The sequence below is a fragment of the Dasypus novemcinctus genome, chromosome 10 (genome assembly GCF_030445035.2).
Source record: "Dasypus novemcinctus isolate mDasNov1 chromosome 10, mDasNov1.1.hap2, whole genome shotgun sequence".
In the NCBI taxonomy this organism is placed as follows: domain Eukaryota; kingdom Metazoa; phylum Chordata; class Mammalia; order Cingulata; family Dasypodidae; genus Dasypus; species Dasypus novemcinctus.
In genome coordinates this window covers 29,415,971-29,430,217 of record NC_080682.1, presented here as the reverse complement: position 1 = coordinate 29,430,217, position 14,247 = coordinate 29,415,971, and the positions used below count along the sequence as shown (strand labels likewise).

The 14,247-nt window shown below is 36.0% G+C and overlaps 1 pseudogene; it reads right to left on the bottom strand.

Annotated features, from left to right (window-relative positions):
• Window positions 1–222: 222 nt before the first annotated feature.
• LOC105746903 (olfactory receptor 10AG1-like) lies at window positions 223–1,202 on the bottom strand (annotated as a pseudogene).
• Between the last annotated feature and the right edge of the window lie 13,045 nt (window positions 1,203–14,247).

Genomic DNA, 14,247 nt, shown 5'->3' with positions numbered 1-14,247 from the left:
TCTCAATTTACCAGTTTATAGTGTGGGGGAAGATTTCTCTTTAAAAAGTAGCATTTCAAAATAAAGTAACAAAATTGGCATTAGTCTGAGGACATGAGTCCATAAAAAGAAAGTGGTGTCATAAGTCTATTTACAAATGAAATACAAGATTGAAAGGTAGGTTTCAGTTAAAGCTACATGTGAGTTAAATACATGAAGCAATAATTTGTTAGTCCAGGCATCTTACAGTGGTAATGATTTGGAAAGGGATTTTCTCAATGCCTCTGTCACATCTTTGTTCCCCAGACTATATCATAGGATTAAACATTGGGGTCAAAATGGTGTAGAAAATAGAGCAGCTTATCTATTCCTTCAGACTGATTTGATTTTGGTTTTAAATAGGTGATAGTAGCTGATCCATAGAATAAAATTACAACTATGAAGTGAGAAGAGCAGGTGGAAAGGCTTTGGTCTGTCCTGTGTTTGATGACAACTTGACGATGGTTGAGATAATTCTGCCCTAGGACACAAGGATCAACAGAAAGGGAACAGTGATGATACAGCAAATATATAGACCACCATTTCATTCACAGAAATGTCCCCACAGGCCACTTTGAGAATGGGGGGTAAGTCACAGAAGAAGTGGTTGACTTGGTGAGATGCACAAAAGGGCAGAGAGAGAATCTGGCATGTCTCCCTTATTTTGGTTGGAATTCTACTGATCCATGAGCCAGCCATCAGCTGGATATACATCTTTGGATTCATGACTAGAGGATAGCTCAGTGGGTTACAAATGGTCACATAGTGGTCATAGGCCACCACTGCCAGAAAAAGGCACTCTGTGGCTCCCAACATACAAACATAAGGTTGAAGCACATTTGTGTAGCACAGGCAAAAAAAGAAAAATTGCCTTTCTGGGTCCAAATATCCATGAGCATTCTAGAAATGGTAACAGACACATAACATATTTCTAGAAAGGAAAATTCGCTGAGAAAAAAAATGCAGGGGTTCTGAAGTGTGGAAATTACTCTTGCTATTAGAAGTATTATGCCACTGCCCATAAGGATAATCATGTAGATGACCAAGAATACTCCAAAAAGAAACCAGTTGATATTGGAAACATCAGAAAAGTCCAAGAGAACAAATTCCTTCATGGTACTGAGATTTAATTCTGTAATTTTCAATTCATTTTCTATCCATGTATTTACATTTCTTGGCTGCATTTTCCTCTTTTATAATTTGATTAGGCCATTAGCATTGGACTCATAATTTCTCAGTTCCTTCCTGACACTTGGTTTCTTTGATTCTGAGATATTTGATGTGAAGCCAGGAGCAGTGAATTCATCTGTAGATAAAATCAATTTAATCAATTAAATGAACGTAATAGATTTGTAATACTTGATTTGAATTCTAATCATACTAAGAAGATCCAGAACTGTATATTTTTATTCAATTTATAGTGTGAGAAGGGTAATACCGTGGAATATTTTCTCCCAGTCAAATACAGAATCATGATCCATTTCCTCTCCCCCTCATTTTCTTTTACCCCAGGATTTGCTCATTCACCCTCCCCTATCAGAAAGTAATCTCTCTATTTCTATTACTGTTCATCCTTTAAATCTTAACTATACCCTTGAAATTTTTTGTTTAACTTTTGCTTTAATTTATACAGAGTTTTAATCATTCTTACCATATATTCAATTAGAATTGTTTCTCCTTTCATTGTTGCTAAGGAATAAAGTTTCTACATTTTTGCTTTGTACATATCTCATCTTTTAAATTAAATTGTAAGCCATTTAAACCAGGTATTCCTTTACAAAGCTTTCCTTATCACCATCATTGATATGGTAACTATTATGTTTAGCATTTATTAATCTATACCTGAAGACATTTATCCAACACATTTATTTTATATTACTCAATTTTATTAATATTGCACTCTTTGCTGGGTTAGAATCAAAGTTTCATATTAAAATAACTTCCAATAACTACCTCTGACACTCTTTTCCTACATTCTCACCACAATAAATGTAGAGTCTTTTTTAAAGACAATCATTTGGTTTTCTGACCATGAGCAAGAACATCTGAATAATGTTCCAAAAAAATACACATATTGCTATGTTTTAAATTAGTAACCACAAATAGCAATCAGGTAATTATTTCTGCTTAAAGATCCTGTCAAATTTCCTTAATATATTTGTTCTAATTGTTCTCCAAATTTTTAACACAACTATGTAAAACAGTATTATCTCTCCTCAGAGTTGTCCCCCACCCATATCACCCATGCCTACTACCTGCTATTTGTATTAACTAATCATGTTATTTTATTGCTTGAGAAAAGCCAACACTAATTCAATACAGTCTTATTAACTGATGTCTCATCTACATTTATAATAATAAACTTCATTTTGTTTATCTTCCTTTTGAATTTGGATCAAGTTTTCTATTAGATATTTCTCAAAAGAGTCTCAAAGATGTGAGACATTCAGGGTGATTTATCCCTTCCACCCAATATCATTCTATCAACCTTTCATATGTGGTGTACCATAATCCTGTCATTAGAGTGAAGTAAACTGGTGGAGATTGATTTGCATGATTTGACATTTTAAGTGACCAAATTTCAAACTCTTGGAAATTGGTAAAAGCCAAACTGTCTACGGCATATAACTCACTGTTTCTGAAGCTTTAAAATGTGCTGCTGCTTCATCTCCAATGCTAACTCCTAGTTCAATCTATCTTCTCAGTCCTGGGATTACTGTAATAGCCTCACCCCACCACAGTTGATTCTGCTCAGAAAACACAGTATGAGCATTTAAAAGATGAAAAGCCCATCATTTTGCTGCTCTGTTGAAAATACCTTCATCAGTTCCTAATGTATGAAATAAAATTCAAATTCCTTCTCATGAGTTATGAACTGCTGTATAATTTGTCTTTGTCTATTTTTTTACCCTCATCTGCTAATATTCTCTGCTCATTTTTTACCCATACATTCAGTTCTTCTTTAGGCTTTTGTTCATCTCATAGTCTACAACTGTCCTTGCAGAGAAAACAGAGTTGATGAGCCCAGAGGAACCCAGGAAGTCTGAACTCTCACAGACGTCAGCAGCCATCTTGCTCCAATATGTAACAGTAGACTTTTGTGAGGGAAATAACTTACACTTTATGATGTGGTATCTGTAAGCTCTTGCTCCAAATAAATACCCTTTATAAAAACCAACCAATTTCTGGTATTTTTCATCAGCACCCCTTTGGCTGACTAATCAGCTTCTAAGAAGGTACAGTGTGGAGACTTTAACATTTTTTTCTTTTGCTTAGAAGTTTTTCACATGACTAATCTTTCTATTTAGGATCTAAATCAGATGTCACCTTCTCAGGGAGTCCTTGCAAGTTTTATGGTATAGATAATATTAGCACCATTGAATTATATCAGTGCCAAATTATTGGATACTGAGCACTTTCTCCAATCAAAATATACTTACAATTTCAAGTGTAAGACCTTATTTAATGAATCTTGGTGCTCAAATTAAAAAGAATAGTTCTGAATTGAAATAGAATATCAAAATATTGATAGTATATACTTACCTTATTCAGTTTTTTTAAAGTTGCTTCTTTCTCTCTAATGAAGTTTTTACATTTTTTAATCTAAATTATTTAACATCTATACCCATTTGCTTTTAAATTAGCCAGTGTTCTTTATAGAGGAAGCAATCACTTCTTCCCTGTGGGGATTTCTCTTCTCCCTCCTCACATCAAAATTGTTAGCTAAATGCTCCTGTTTATAATTAATGTTGTGTTTCTCCAAATAACTCTTTCATAATACATCAGACATTCTCTGCAAACTCTAACTGGAATATAAATTCATGTACTTTTCATTACCCAAATATTCAAAATTCATGTCCTAGAAGAAGACAAACTCTTAATTGCTGGTATTGCCTGTAGGAAAATGTTTCATCTATTGTTTTCTTTTTTTCTACTCTACCTCCCATGATTCTTCTGAATATACTTTTTAGCATATCCTAGCTCTTTTTAATACCATCTGAATATAGTTTATGTATTTTCTCATATTTAGGATGTACTAGTTTGCTTTGTAGGGGTAGGAATTTGCTCTCCTGGTGTAATATTTTGAAGAAAAAGGAAATTTTGGCTTTTCAGAAATTTAAGATTATTTTATTTATATTATATCTTCTCAGATACTATGGGAATCCCTGCATAGACAAACCTCACTTATCAGTGAATATTATAAACAAGAATTAAAAAAACATTTCATATCAAATAAAAATAAAAATTTCGCCTCCCATATTGCCACATTAAATGATTTAACATTTCCCAATTTCAGTTCCCATTCATGCACTTTTTGGGGAGGACTGTTCCAATCATGAACCACAAGTTTCAGCCCAATATGATCACCTTACTTTAGATTAAGTTTAGCTTCCATTTTATTTTCTTTCCTCCTCCCTACCTTTGTAACAGAGCAACTTTTCTTGTTGGATTCCTGCATGCCTTCCTCATACCAGGAGAATACTTGTCAATTTTTTATCCTTAGCTTTTTTCATTAGCCAGGAGTTGGTAGGTATTCCATCTCAATTCTTTTGCTACACTTAATATTTGGAGACAGTAGTTAGTCACCGTTCTCTGGTTTCCACTGGATGGAACTTAGTATACCCATCCCTAACTTTCCTGCAAGGAAGGCAGAATTAGACATAATTGACAAAATAAGAATTTTATATTTTCTGATGTCAAATAATGTGCCTTTTCACAAATTAGTTTCAGGGCTAATACTTTTAATGAGGGCAAACCTCTGTATATAATGCTTATTGGCAATTGGTTTTCTTTTTGCTGGAAAGAGGTAGTATGTAATTCAAGAGTAAATAATAGAATCTGAAGTTGACTGCATGGATTCCAATTAGATTCTATTAATGCCACCCACTCGCTGGGTACCTCTTGCAAATAAACTCTTCAAAACGTTCCTCTTTTGTATAAAAGGGTATCAATTTCAAAAGGATTGAATGGATTGTACACTGAGGAAGCACCTAGGGTAATGCCAGGCAAGTAATAAACACTTTTTTAAAGGTTTATTTATTTTATTCTTCTCCCCTCCCCGCTCGTCCCAGTTGTCTGTTCTCTGTGTCTGTTTTGCTGTGTGTTTTTCTTTGTCCCCTTTCTGTTGTTGTCAGTGGCACAGGAATCTGTGTTTCTTATTGTTGTGTCATCTTATTGTGTCAGCTCTCCGTGTGTGCCGTGGCGCCATTCCTGGGCAGGCTGAACTTTCCTTCGTGCTGGGCGGCTCTCTTTACGGGGCGCACTCCTTGCATGTGGGGCTCCCTCACACGGGGCTACCCCCACGTGGCATGGCACTCCCCGCGTGCATCAGCACTGTGCATGGGCCAGCTCCACATGGGTCAAGGAGGCCTGGGGTCTGAAAAACAGGATAGAAAGCCCATCCCCTCTAAGCACTGAGGTGAACCCATTTTTCCATACATAGGTGTGGGCCCACTTTTGGCCCAAGAAGATATCTTTGTTCAGTAACTCAGCTTCCATTGTTCTTCCCTTGAAGTGATTCTTCCTTCAATCAGTCTCTTCTCTGTCCCTTTAATTCAAGGCTAGCAGTGCTTCTGCTCATACCTTGTTGATTTGGCATGTGGTTCACAAGGCTCCAAATGATCCAAGAGAAGGACTTTCCAGAGACCACTCCATCATAACAGCTTTTCAGTTCTGACTTCCTTGAAATTGCTGACCGGTTCTATATTCAATTAAACCCTCACCTGGGGCCCTATTCTGGATAAGCTCAGAATTTTCCAAACCTTTCCTTTCTGTTGTCTTTGTGCCCAGGGGTTCAGTTCTCAGTTTCCTGAAGCAACAAGGAGAAACCAAGCTAAACATTTAGCTTGGGAAACTTCTCAGCTAATTATTTAAGTTCATTGCTTTCAAGTTCAGTTTTCCATCTCACATCAGAACTCAATTTAACAAGATCTCTGCCATGTTAAAACAAGGATTGCCTTTCCTCTAGTTTCCAAGAACACATTCATCATTTCCTTCTAAGGCCTTGTTGGCATCCATATTTCTACCAGCATTCTGTTCATGACAAATTATGTATTGTCTAAGATGATGAAAACTTTCTGTAGAGTTCTCATTCATTGTTAAGCCTTCACAGATCTTCTGTCCTCTAACCAATACCTAATTCCAAAGCCATTTCCAAATTATGATATTCGTAATAGCAGCACCCCACACTCCCATTACCAAAATCTGTTTTAGTTTCCTTGCTGCTCAGGCAAATATCTTGAAAAATCTTGGTCTTAACATTGGGAATTTATTCACTCACATTTTGAGTATAGGAAAAAGTCCAAAAAAAGGCCTCATAAAATTCTGGGGCTGACAGCTGGTGATCCTTGGTCCTTAGTTCCTCTGTCACATGACAATGCATATGGTGGCATCTTCTGACCTCTCCATTCTCTTTGCAGTTCCATTAAATTTCAGCTTCTGATTTCTTCCTGTGACACTTTTTTCTGAGTTTCATTTTTATTTATAAAGTACTCCCAGAATAGGAATAAGTTCCTTCCTGATTGAGGTGAGTCACACCTTAACTGAACTAACCTCCTCAAAATGTACTAATTCCAATGGCTTCATACCTAGAGGAACGGGTTCAATTTAACATGTCTTTCTGGGATTCATCACTCCAAACCACCACAGTAAGTATTCACCTTCTCTTCTATGCCCCTAAAGGGCCTCAATATTCACATTTAAAAATACTTCTCTCAAGTTCATTGAAATGATAAGACTAACTCAAAATTCTATCACTATTGTTTTGCAAACAGATGATATAAATTCCACATTACTCCCTCTTGAAACTCAAATTGAAAATATAGCTATCAGTAGTGCTCTTCCTATAAGACAATAGAAGAAAACAAAAAAAAATGACAAAAATATGAATGGATCTACAGTTGGTCATAAGGCCAATTTCAAAATTTCCATTACACTTTGCCAGAATCCAGGCTAGTCTGATTTCTTCATTTTCTTGGTTTATGGCTGTTTTGTTTTTAATTTGTTGTGTGTGTTTCCACACCTTCAAATCAAAGAATGTAAGTATTATTCACCCTTTGTTTATTAGACTTCTTAGCTTTTTGTTATTCATCACTTTTGGAAAAGGAGATACTGATTGTTGACCCACTAAAATCTCTGGGTCCAGACATGCTTCTCTTTGACCCAATGGTCAAAGCACCATTTTTTTTTTTTAATAGTATAGAAGAATCATCCTGGCCAGTTGAGTGATCTTCATTTCTTCCTCTTCTTAAACCGGTATTAGGGTCTCCAAAAAGCTGGAGGACAGTCATAATTTCTATTTTAATGGAAATGACATTTTAGTCAGTAGAATTACCCCTATCTTGAACAGTAGGATCTCAATATACAGTTAGTGTGGTGTCACAGGAGATGGAAGGAAAATTTTTTTTAGAATTCATTTATTAGGTGTAATTGTAATAGTAGTAGTGATTATTATCAATTTTATTTTTAAATGCCAAATCCAAGCATTCTAAGGGAGAGACAACCTATCATTGCATTAAAGCTAGTAGCTTAGTTAACTGTTGTTTCATTAGGCCATAGCATTAATCTGTCTAGCTAGATGTTTATGGGAGGTAGATAAAATGGAAACACCAGGGAATTCCATGATCATCAGTACATTACCATACTTTATTTTCAGTTAAATAACTTTCCCATTCAGTGATGATGTTACATGCAGTACAAGGCATTCTTGAATATTACTGGCAAATTTGTTGCTGTTATAGAAGGAAAATTCATATATGGAATACAGATCTATTCCCATGAGGAATGTATCTCACCTATTTCATGATAGAAAAGATCTGCTGTACACACTGCCTACAAATATGCAATACTGCTGTAAGAAGGGCTCAGATTGGCATTTATTGTGGCAGATATTCAGCAAGAAGTAGATCTTGCTTTGGTAAAGGGACATTGATAATGTTGAAACTATTCATTTTCTATACTGCCAACATAACCAATTTGTATGTGGACCCACTGAGCAAACACTGGGGTGGTGAGGAAAGACACTAACTGCCATCTGCAGAATGAATCATCTTGCCAACTGGATTATTATTTTAGGAAGTGTTACTATTATGGGTACTTTTTATTTTCACAATTGTAATGCTTATATTGAGGTACAATTGACACAATTATGTTTACACATTTAAAATGTACCATTTTATATATTTTCTCAGATGTAAACTCTTGTGAAACCCTAATCACAATAAAAATAGTGAATATATCAATCACACACAAGTTTCTTTATGCCCTTTTGTAATTTTCCTTTCCCATACATCAGTGAAACTTCTCTCCCCAGTGAATCACTGATCTGCTTTCTCTCTACAGAGGAGAGTTCATTTTCTGTAATTTCTACAAATGGAATCAGTATGTAGTACTTTTGCCTACCTTTTTTTTACTCAGCAAATTAGTTTGATGTTAAGCCATATTTTGATGCATGCATAGTCCACTCCTCTGTATTGCTAAATAGCAGTCCTTTTTCTGGGCACACTACAATATGTTCATTCATTCATCTATTGATTGACATTTAGTAGTTTCCAATTTGGAGCCTATTAAATATAAAGTCTTTGTAAGAATGTATGCTTTCATTATTTTGGGTAAATAAGAAATGGAATGACTGGATTATATGGTACATGTATCTTTAACATTTCAAGAAACTGCCAAACTATCTCCAAACTGGTTTTAACAACACTTGACATTCCCTCCAGCAATATATGAGAGTTTCAGTTTTTTTAGATTTTGCTAGTTCTTTGGAAGGTAACTTTCTCAGAGATCATACACCTTTGTCCCCTGAAGTCCATTGTTTTGAAAAAACTTAAGAAATTGTTTTATTTTTTATATAAGTTTTCTTTATTATTTTTAGTTTGTTTCAGGCAAAAAGGTAAATTTCTGTTAGAAGCAGAATCTGCAATATTGAATTCGATTTACACTATTAGCAGAGAGGAGGGAGGTCAGTTTTAGGAGCTCACATTCTCCTTTCTTACTGGAGTAACTTTGCTTCTGCTTGTCAAAGGGGTTCTGCATCTGGCAAATATATTATTTTAATTAAATTTCTGAGAATTGTGATTTGATACCAGTTCCCTTCATATGCACTGCACATGTTATTAAGCATATAAAGAAACCAGAATTCCAGTTATCTATTTATTTTTTTATTTCCATGGGTCTTTGCCTAGGGACCCAAGAAGACTGGTGATTTGTTTGAAAAAGAGCCTCAAGAATTCCTTCTATTCCTTTCAATTTACCTGTTCTCAGTGTGGCTTTTCTTCTCCTCACAGGAAAAATACAAGTGCATTTTTGTAATAAACTTTACTTTTAGAGAATTTTTAGATTTATTTTTCTCTACCTCTTGAATCTGAGATGGAGGTGCGGGTTTCTCTAATCAACAGAATGAAGTGCAAGTAATATTGTGCAAGTTTTGAACCTAGACTTAAAGGACCCTTACAGCTTCCCATTTGGATATTGCCACCATGGTGTGAAAATAGCCACTCTATAATTATAAAAGATGTTAGCCTATGTGTAATGAAAGACTCAGCTGCCAAGATATCCCTGCTATCACAAACGTAAGTAATCATCTATCTATTTTCTATCAGAAAAGTTTGTTCTATAAACTTCCTTCATAATATCAATCCTAATCAAAAAGGATAGATTTCATTTAGTTTACCAAAAATTTAATGACAGCTTTCACCAGTACAATCATTTTTGCTTTGATAAACAGACTGTTGTTTTGGCTCTCAAAAGAAAACAGTCAGCTATATTGTCACAATCATTTCCTAAATGATTCCGTCTTATGTGCTGGAATCATTATATCATATTCAATCCTCTAAATCTTTTTATCCCTTTCTGTTTAGTATGCCATGGCAGTTCTTGCAAGTCTATTTTATTTAATGTAGACCATAAACTTGTACTGAGTTTATAAGAGCAATTTCATGAGGAATGACCCAAGGGGCCCTTGTCAGTATGTTAATTCTTGTTATAGGAGAATGTCTCTATACACATAAATGCTTCATTATCCACTTTCATATTCTACCCTGTTGATCCAGTACCCTTAATTTTCACTCCTAAGCATAATCTCAGCTTCTGCTAGTTCATGTAAAAAATTTCCTATGGCATATAATCTCCCTCCTCTCATAGTCAATCAATGTTAACTGTAGTAGTTTGCTAAGGCTCTCATCACTCTTTGGTTTTGGTTTGGTTTTCAAAAAATTGGCATGCAACACTTGTACTTTTCACATATCATGCCTTCTGATACACTGTGGCCCACTAACTGCTTCTCATTTACCCAAATTAATAACAACTTTTCAACTTCCTGAGTGTTTGGGAGCACTACTTTGTTACTGCTTTAACTCTTTTCACAAAATCAGCCTTTTAAAATTGATTTTTTATTCTTAATGTTGGTAGAGACCATTGTTCTAGGCACACCATATTCCCGAGGAAGATCATTAATGCAAACACTGCTCTCATATTTACCTATTATTTCTTTGTTTTTGCTCAATGGGGTGCAAATTAGTTTTCTTTCCTGCTCAGCACTATCACTGATTATTTTCTTAGGATCCGTGATGAGAAAAAAACACACACAAAATTACACAAAATGACCACAGAAGCTAAGACCACCATGGGATATGCACAGCATAAGAGCTACCATGTGATTAATGCCTGACCCTTTGTTTGGATAGAAAGGGTAGTGAAACACAAGGCAACCAACACCAAGTTCTAGCTTGTGCATCAGGTAGCAAAAAATTATGAGTACTGGTACAAAATTTCCATGTCAAAATCCATCAAGTACCAAATTCAATGAGTTTCAATGCAGTTGCATACCAAGGTATGACAGTAATTCCTCTGTCTTACAGTCTTTTTTGGTCAGAGCTTAAACTAGGAAGTGCTTATTTTTATTTTTAATTATTTTTATGTTTTAGAACTGAGTTCTTGATAGCAATAGAGATGAATTGGTCATGATACAACAAACAAAACAAAAAAAGTATTTAGTCAATCAGAAGCTAAGGAGTGTAATTATAATACAGGGAAAATTGGAATAGGCAAATGGGAGAGGGGCATGGTCTTACAGAAAGTTACAAAATGGCAATCCCTAGGGACAAGGTAGATGGGAACCAACACAGGAATTGCTTAACCAATGAAATTAAAAGAAATCAAAGATGTAAAATGATGAAACTTAGGAGAGCCAACCTTCCCCCAAAAATATATATATTAATCCTGTAACAATTTGATAAAGTCCATAAATCCCAGAATTATATATTGGATTATGTTTATTAACTGGTTTGTGCCTGGACATGATTAAATTATAATTAGGGCTTTGATTGGGTCACATCAGTAGGGTGTTGAGTCCTCTCCATTGGTGGGTGGGAACTCACAGATAAAAGACATGGCAAAGGACAGAGATGGAGTTTTGATGTTGGAATCTTGAGCTGGAGCCCTTGGAAGCGAACACACAGAAGTTGTGAGGAAAGAGAAGCAAACCCTGAGAAGAGAAGAACCCTGAGCCCAGAGAGAAACAAGTCCTGTCAGGAGAAGGACCCAGGAAGCCTGAACCCTGGCAGACTTTGGTGAGGGAAGTAACTTATGCTTCATGGCTTAGTAATTGTAAGCTTCTACCCCAAATAAATACTATTCATAAAAACCAACCAATTTCTGGCATATTGCATCAACACCCCTTTGGCTGACTAATAGAGTCTCCAATAAAAATTCCAGTTTTTGGAGATCAGCCATTCTGCAAATTTGAAACCCAATGAAGAAAGGAGAGGTCAAGTCCTCAAGGGGAAGGTCCCAAAAACACCATATATTAGTGGCTGTGCCAATGAATCTCCTACTCTCCATCCAGTGTAGCTCAGGCCATTCAATCAAGAAACTATAAAGTGGGGAGAGTGGAACACTCAAACATTTCATGGACTATAGTGTACAATTGTAGTGTACAGTGTCTAATTTGACACTAATCTCAGGTCTATAGGTATCCTTATAGCCATCTAGCCAAGAAACACATGGTCTTCTGTCTTGTGTCTGGCTCATAGTGGATCCATTTGTTATAGAACTATTTAATTTCCCTTATTTCTGTACAGATCATAGAAATGAATATACTCTGTAGCTGATACAAATTACAAAGTTTCCCCTTGGTCTGTGGGGTAGGAGAAGTAGTTAAGACCAAGTGGAAGGTTTTGTAACTGTCCTGACCACACCACCTAAGATAATAAAAGTAATATTTCACCTTGGGGAAAATAATATCAATGAAGATAACTCTTGAAGAGCAAAGGAAACAGCAGTGGTAGAATATACTTTATCCCCTTTTAAATCACCAATCTGTTGAAAAATAGAAACAAATCCTGAAAATGAGGATGGATTACAGAATGACTCAAACTTAACTAATTACTTATGCCTATTGCAGCTGCCTTGACAAATTTAGCTTTACTAGAGCAGGTTAACATGTCCTCAGTATCACTGATCTACAGAATGGATTCTTTTTCATTCCTATTAAGATGGTGTGTTAAAAACAAGTTTGCAATCCCCTGGAATAGGTAACCATGTACCTTTCCAATTTAGCTCCAGGATTATAATAGCATTTGCCAAAATGCAGTCCAACAGGGTCTGGACTGTCAGAATATCAAGAGAGTAGCACACAGGCCCACTATATTGTTAATTTTACTCCAAGAAAAGAAGTGGCAACTATGTTGGAGGCTTTCATAAAAGTTCTAGTGAGAAGACAAACCCTATAAATATTGAGGGAAATACCATCTCATTAAGGTTTTTTTTTTTTTCAGTTTTATTTTATTTATTTATTTCTCTCCCCTTTCCCCCACTCCCCCTCAGTTGTCTGTTCTCTGTGTCTATTTGCTGCATCTTCTTCCTTGGCTTCTGTTGTTGTTAGACACAGGAATCTGTGTTTCTTTTTGTTGCATCATATTGTTGTGTCAGCTCTCCGTGTGGGCGGCGCCATTCTTAGGCAGGCTGAACTTTCTTTAGCCCTGGGCGGCTCTCCTTACGGGGTGCATTCCTTGCGTGTGGGGCTCCCTTACGCGGGGGCAACCCTGCGTGGCACGGCACTCCTTGTGCGCATCAGTACTGCACATGGGCCAGCTCCACACGGGTCAAGGAGGCCCGGGTTTTGAACTGCGGACCTCCCATGTGGTAGACGGATGCCTTAACCACTGGGCCAAGTCAGTAAAGTTTTTAAAAGCCAACAGTCTACAGCATGCTGGAATATACCCTCCAAAATACATGATACATTATTGAAAATCCCACTTCTCACAACTAAGAACACCACTGGTAGACCTTTTTACATTCATTAGTGGTGTTGAATGAATTACTATTTTATTCCATTTTAGTCTGGAATAGTATCCCCTTGTATGAATATATCACATTTATTTATGTTCACTTGATGATAGAAATTTGAATTGTTCCAATTTAGGGACATTATGAATGAAGCTACTATAAATGTTTGAACACTACTCTCTTTCATATATAGAATCACTTCATAAGTAAATAGAATATTTTTTTCCTTTCCAATATGGATGCATTCTATTTATTTTTCTGGTCTAATTTCTCTGGCCAGAATTTACTGTACAATGTTGAACAGAAGTGGTAAAATCAGGATCTTTTTCTTGCTCTTGGTTTTAGGTTGAAAGCTTTCAGGTTTTCACAACTGGGCATGATAGCTGTGGGTTTTTAAAATATGACCTTGATCACGTACAAGAAATTTCCCTCGATTTTTGTGTGTTTGGTTGTTGTTTGTCTAGAGATCGTCTTGGTTCCCAGCTGTGTTAACAAATTCCACACAAAGGTTTGGTTTAAAAACAGGAATTTATAGACTCCTGGTTTCAGATGCTTGAAGACTTCCTTCCTCCCAGGGTGAGTAGCATTCTGACCAGCTGTTAATCTTTGTGTTCCTTATGTTTTCTGTTACATGGAAATATCCCCTAATTTCTCTTTTAGGTTCTGTTGAATTTGAGATTTTTCTCCTCCAAGAAACTTTCAATTCATAAAACTGAAGCAGTAAGGTTTAGGCCGAACTTCATTCTGTTGGGCCTCACCCAAAAGAAAATAATATCTTCAAAAGGTTCTTTTTACTGTGGGTTCTTTCGCCAGGAATAGTTAAGATTAAGATCACGTTTTGGTGTTGTTTCTTTAACTGGGATAAATAATTGGACCTACCACAGTGCCTTTACTGGATTATCTAATCTAATTCCTATAGTGCATTGTCACTGGTGTTTGGAC